The following is a 7,029-nucleotide window of genomic DNA, read 5'->3' on the forward strand; positions in this document are numbered from 1 at the left end:
TGAGGAATCATTTTCCTAGGGTGTTTGTTTTCTCTGTACAGATTCTAATTACTATTAATTATTTGGACAAGGAGGTAGGATGATAGGGAGATAGACACTTTTTTGACTTTTTCTTTTCCTCCTTACTAAATGAAATGTTACAGATTGTGAGAAAGTGTACACCTTAAAGCAAAAATAGAGCTTATGTGCTTTCAATTGCATTACTCAGAAATAGTGTTTCTCTCTGAACTCAGGGCTGCTGTTTCATATGCCTCATTTTCCCTGATTTATCCTGTCCCCATTATCCTGTTTCAGTTAATTATGCTTGCAGAACATCAAGTTTGTGCTAATTTTGTTGCCATTTGTACTCTCTCCTGTGTGCACCAACCCAAACTATTTTTTTTATTGTTTGTTGGTTTGATTTGGCTTCCAGTACTAGGTCTTGAACCCAAGGTCTTGCCTTCTGCTTCCTAATGAGGCATTCTCCTACTGGAGCCAAACCACCAGCCCCTTTTTGCATTGGCTATTTTCAAGGTACAGTCTAGCTTTATGCCGGGGCCAGCCTGTTCACAATCCTCCTACTTGTGCTTCTAGCATTACTTGGGTTGACAGGATTGGTCCACTGCATCCAACCATTGTTCTTCCCCTATAGCTGGGATAACAGGCATGCTCCAACAAGCCCAACCATTGATGGGAAGTTTTTATGTTAAGGCTAGCCTGGAACCTTCATCTCCCATCTCTGCCTCTTAAATAGCTTAGATTACTGGCTTGAGTCAACTTTCCCACCTCAGGAAAGGGTTATTTTTTAAAATCGCGAATGCCCATTTGGTTTGACCTTGAAGTCAGGACTTGATTAGCTCTCCTGCCATTCTTACCCCATTGATATAAGTTGTGAATTATGGGCCATTGCTAAGTGTGCCATCATCATTGCTGTCTGTTGTTCAGATTTGAGTCTAAGTTAACAGTCGGTTCAAAGACTCTGTGGAATGACCTTGGAACCAGACAACTCTTCTACATCAGTGCCACTGAGCTATGAATGAATGAATATCCCTCATTTCCATTAGTATGACCTTCAAACAGGGATTTAGCAACATCAGAGCCTCCTGTTTTGCAGAGAACAGATCCTTTGTGAACTCTGTAATCGTGTTCCAAGCTGAGTTTCCATCCAGCATCCCCCATCATCTTGTGCTGGGAAAAAAATAATACCTAGGGCCTTGCACATGCTGGGCAAGTGTTCTACCACTGAGATCCACCCACCTCAGCCCACAACCCTTGACTATGACTTCAAAAACCTTGATAGAGGCTACAAAAGCCCCATATGTTCATTTTGTTTGCTTCTGTCTTTCTTCTTTACTTCTTTTTCTTACTTACTTTCTTCTTTTCTTTTTCCTTCCTTTCTTCCCCTTCTCTTTCTTTTCCTTCTTTTTCTTTTCCTTTACTTTGTCTTTCCTTTTCCTTTTCTTTTCTTTTCATTTCTTTTTTTTTCTTTTCTTTATGTTTGCTGATACTGGGGCTTGAATTCAGGGCCTAGATGCTGTGCTCTTCAGCTTTTTCACTCAAGGCTGGTGCAGGAGGGCACAGATGCCAGGGTGAGTGGTAGGTGGGGTGTGTGTCTCAGTCTCTTAAGTAGATCTATTTTGTCAAAGACCTGTTCAAGAAGGCCAAGAAGGCCTGCCTACCCAGGGCAGTAGTGTCCTAAATAAATAAATAAAAAAATATGTGTGACCTAAGCCAGGTGTGTTAATACATATCTGTAATCTCTACTTGTTTAGTAAACAGCCATGTAGATCATGGATTCTTTGTGTTATTTTCTGGTTTGGATTGTTGTGGATTTTGTTGTTGCTGTTGTTTGTGTGCTGGTACTGGGGCTTGAACTACTCTCACTTGGCTTTTTCACTCATGACTGGTGCTCTACCACTTGAATCATGCCTCTACATTCTTCTTCATTTTTGCAGATCTGTTTTTATATCATTAAGTTTATTTCCCCAGTGTTATTTTATCTCTGTGGTAATACTTAACTAAAATCTCTATCTTGTGGAAATGTTTAACTATCTATAAAAATGGAATTATATAGCCAGGTGCTGGTGGCTCACACCTGTAATCTTAGCTACTCAGGAGGCTGAGATCTGAGGATCTCAGTTCAAAGCCAGCCGGGGCAGGAAAGTCCGTGAGACTCTTATCTCCAATAAAACACTCAGAAAACTGAAAGTGGCACAGTGGCTCAAGTGGTAGAGCACTAGCCTTGAGCTGAAGAGCTGAGGGACAGTGTTCAGGCCCAGAGTTCAAGCCCCATGACCGACAAAAAAAAAAAAAAGAATTATATGAGTTATGTAATCCTAGTTACTTGGGATTCTAAAAGCAGGATTCCAATTTGAGGCCAGCTCAGGCAGAAAAGTTCAGGCTGGAGACCACCTTTTCAACCCACGGTCAGGCACAGTGGTACAAGCCTGTCATCCTAAACTACGTGTGTGGCTAAACTCAGGATGATTTGAGGTACTAGGCTAACCTAGGCAGAAAAGTCCAGGAGACTATCTCCACAAAAGAAAGCTGAATATGGGATGTACACCTGTGATCCCACCAGTAAAGAAGGTATATCATAAATTGGATACATGCCCAGATAGACTTCCTCAATTTTTTCTGCCCAGGCTGGCCTCGAATTGTGTTCCTTCTTCTCTCAGCCTCCTTAGAAGCTAGGATTACAGGCCTGAGCCACTGCTGCCTGGTTATAAGTTCATTTTTCCTTCTTTGTCTTTTGCTCAATTGCTTTCAAGGAGGTTTCTGTATATGAGCTGCTGCCTGGTTATAAGTTCATTTTTCCTTCTTTGTCTTTTGCTCAATTGCTTTCAAGGAGGTTTCTGTATATGAGTGAGAGGTTTTATGTTTGTTGGTTTGTTTACATTTTTGGCAGTCGTGGGGCTTGACCTCAGGGCCTGAGTGCTGTGCCTGAGGTTGTTTGTTTGTTTGGGGAGGGGGGGCCTATCGTGGGGCCTGAACTCTGGGCCTGGGCGCTGTCCCTCAGCTCTTCAGCTTAAGGCTAGCTCTCTAACACTTGAGCCACAGCGCCACTTCCGGCTTTTTTCTTTTTTCTTTTCTTTTCTTTTTTTTTTTTTTGCTTATGTGGTGCTGAGGAATCGAACCCAGGGCCTCATGCATGCAAGGCAAGCGCTCTACCACTGAGCCACCTTCCCAGCCCCTGAGGTTGTTTTTTTTTTTTTTTTTTTTTGTGCTCAAGGCTAGTACTCTACTATTTGAGCCACATCTGCAGTTCTGGTTTTCTGGTAGTTAATTGGAGATAAGAATCTCATGGACTTTCCTGCCCATCTGGGTTTGAACTACAATTCTCAGATTTCAACTTTCTGAGTAGCTAAGATTATAGGTATGAGCCACCAGTGCCCAGCAGTGATAGAAATTTTAAAGTGTGCATCTTAATTTCTTCTTGCCAGTAGGTGATTTCTTTCAATTTTTATCATTTTCCCCTCCCTATAACAGAAGCTTCTTGAGGGAAGATATTTCTGCCAGCTATCTTTCTGGCTGCATATTCAGGTCCTAGAATAGTGCCTATGTTCAATAAGTATTCAGTAACTACTTGCTGAATGAATGAGTGCCAGTTTTGTTATGCTGGGGATGCAACCCAAGGCTCTTCATATATGAGGCAAGCTCTCTATCACTAGTACATCCAGGCCCAAGGTTGGCTTCAGTTAATATGATTGTTACTTTTCAATCCATGGAGAGCCTCCTTGTTGCTTTTTTCTTTTTGGTGGTTGCTGTTCTGATACTGGGGCTTGTTCTGTTTAAGGCTTACCTTCTATCACTTGAGCCACAGCTCCACTTTTGGCTTTTTGCTAGTTAATAGGTAGTAAAAGCCTCATAGGCTTTTCTGCCCCATCTGGCTTCCAACTTTAATCCTCAGATCTCAGTCTCTGGAGTAGTTAGATTTAGTGATGTGAGCCACCAGTATGCAGTGTGTGTGTGTGTGTGTGTGTGTGTGTGTGTGTGTGTGTGTGTGTGTGTGTTGGTACTGGGTCTTGAACTCAGGGCCTAAAGTTCTCGATTGACATTTTTGCTCAAGGTTGGCTGTGAGCCACCAGTATGCAATGTGTGTGTGTGTGTGTGTGTGTGTGTGTGTGTGTGTGTGTGTGTGTGTGTGTGTGCGCGCGCGTGTGTGTTGGTACTGGGTCTTGAACTCAGGGCCTAAAGTTCTCGATTGACATTTTTGCTCAAGGTTGGCCCTCTACCACTCATATCATGCCTCCAGGTCCCTCATTTTTTGTGATTGCTTAATAGTTCCAAATTACCCCACTCTTCTGGTGACTATGATATAATGGATTCATCCAATCCCCTGGGAAACTGTTTCCCTTTTATTTTTGCTATAATAAACAATTGTATATTATCTTCAAATATGCTATTTTGCTCATATGGGTGACTATACAATTTCTAGAAATTAAATTGCTAGACAGATGCATACCTTTTACATTTTGATGCTTATTACCAAATTAATTGCCCCTCCCCTCAAATTTGAATGCACTAAATGTATCTTTTCCTCCCTCTCTTCTCTGTCTCTGTCTGTCTGTCTGTCTCTCTCTCTCTCTGTCTTTCTTTGTGCTAGTGATAGAACCCAGAGCCATGCTCATGCTATGAAAGTACTCTACCACTGATCTCTACTCCCCAACCATTGTTCCTTAACCTTTCACTAACTCACAATGCTTATCAGTTTTGATCTATATTGATTTATATTTATGCCTATATTTGATTTATATTTGATCTATATAGATGAAATGTTGATCTATATGTTGTATACACAGCCCTAGTTAGATACATATTCTGAATATATGATTTTTTTGCTATACATACAGTATATAAAATAGTCAGGTCTACCAATATTTCCTTTTTTGGCATCTAAGTATATTTTATTTATTTTCTTTTTGGTGGTAATTGGGGCCTCATGCTTCCTAGGCAAGAACCATACCACTAGAGCCATGCTTCCATCCCTTCATGCTTCCATCACATAGGGTCGTGTGTTGCCCCAGGATGAACCAGACTACAATCCTTTTATTTTCACTTCCTGTGTCGCTGGGAGGACAGGCATATGCCACTACATCCAGCTTTATTGGTTGAGAGTGAAGTTTACTAACTTTTTTGCTTGGATTGGCTTCAAACATGATCCTGCTGATCTTAGCTTCCAGCATAGCTGACATTACAGGTTCATGCCAAATAATACAACCTGTTGGTAGAGTTGGTATCTCACTACATTTTTTGCTTTAGTGTCAGTCCTGGGTCTTGAACTCAAGGCTTGGGGCCTGTCTCGGAGATTTTTATGCTCAAGATGAGCACATTATCACTTGGGTCACAATTCTACTTCCAGCTATTTGCTGGTTAATTAGAGGTAAGAGTCTAATGGAATTTCCTGCCTGGGTTAGCATCAAACCATGATCATCAGATACCAGTCTCCAGATTAGCTAGGAATAAAGGCATGAGTCATTAATGATGTGCAGCTCTAACTTTTTTTTTTTAATTGTATTTTATTTTATTTGAGAACATACTGTACAGGGGGGCTACAATAACATGGGCAGGATAATGCATACATTTCTTACCAAGCATTGCAGCCTCCTCCTTTGTTTACCCTTCACTTCCCTTCCCCGCCTCCCCCCTCCCCCCACCCAATTTTACCCCCCTCCCCCCACCCAATTATACCCCCCTCCCCCCCCCACACCGACATTGTAAAGCTGGTTTTGACATGACATTTTGTACTTCTCATTGTTGCAACAGGTCCACCTGAATCCTTAAACGACTTGTTTGTCCCCATCTCCTCCACATGTTATACTGACATCAAATATAGTGAAAGCGGGGGTTACACTGTGGGGGAGGGACATACAAAGCAACAAAGAAATAATCTTATAAATGCGTTAGAAACACATGCATGAAAGAAACGAAAACATTAAAATACATATTTAAGGGTTCATTTTCCTAACATCACATTATCTGACCTTTTCCGCTTGACTCATACCGATACTAGATGTTGCAAATAAGGGAAACCATGGGACCTATGCTTCTTTGGGCCTGGCTTACTTCACTTAATATAATTTTTTCCAAACCTTTCCATTTCCTAACAAATGGGGAAATGTCATTCTTTCTGATGGAGGCATAGAATTCCATTGTGTATATATACCACATTTTCTTGATCCATTCATCTACTGAGGGGCATCTGGGTTGGTTCCATATCTTAGCTATGGTAAATAATGCTGCAATAAACATAGTTGTGCTGGTAGCTTTAGTGTGGTCTTGTTTGTAAACATTTGGGTAAATGCCCAAAAGTGGCATTGCTGGATCATAGGGGAGATCTATGTGAAGTCTTCTGAGGAACCTCCATACTGCAGCTCTAACTTTTTAAAAATAAATTTTTATGGTGGTTCTTGGGCTTGAACTCAGGGTCAGGGTGCTGACTTTTAGCTTTTTTTTATTCAAGGCTAGCACTCTGCCATTTGAGCCACAGCTTGAGTTTCAAGCTTTTTTAGTGATTTATTAGATGTAAGTGTTTCATGGACTTTCCTACCCAGGCTGGTTTCAAAGTGTGATTCTCTGATCTCAGTCTCCTAAATAGCTATGATTACAGGCATGAGCCACCATCATCAACAATTAATATTTTTGTAGTGGTAGTGAGATTTGAAATCAAGGCCTTGTGCTTGCTCAGCAGATGCATTACAATTTGAGCCACTCCATTAGTTCTTACTGATTTATTTTTTGGCCTGGGCTGGTCTTAAATCAAGATCTTCTTAATTGCTACCTACCAAACAGCTGAGATACAGGCATTAACTACTATGCATAGTTGGTATTCAGGTTTTGAAGCACATTTGAAAGAATCTTCTTCGATCTAAAATTAATTTTTAAAAATCTCTACAATCCAGTGCTGGTGGCTCATGCTTGTAATGCTAGTTACTCAAGAGGCTGAGATCTGAGGCATGCAATTTGAAGCCAGCCCTGGTAAGAAAGTCCATGAGACTCTTACTTCCAATTAACCACCAGAAAACTGGAAGTAGAGCTGTGGCTGAAAGT

The sequence above is a fragment of the Dipodomys merriami genome, unplaced genomic scaffold (genome assembly GCF_024711535.1).
Source record: "Dipodomys merriami isolate MVZ:Mamm:240054 unplaced genomic scaffold, mDipMer1.0.p SCAF_3, whole genome shotgun sequence".
NCBI classification, from domain to species: Eukaryota; Metazoa; Chordata; class Mammalia; order Rodentia; family Heteromyidae; genus Dipodomys; species Dipodomys merriami.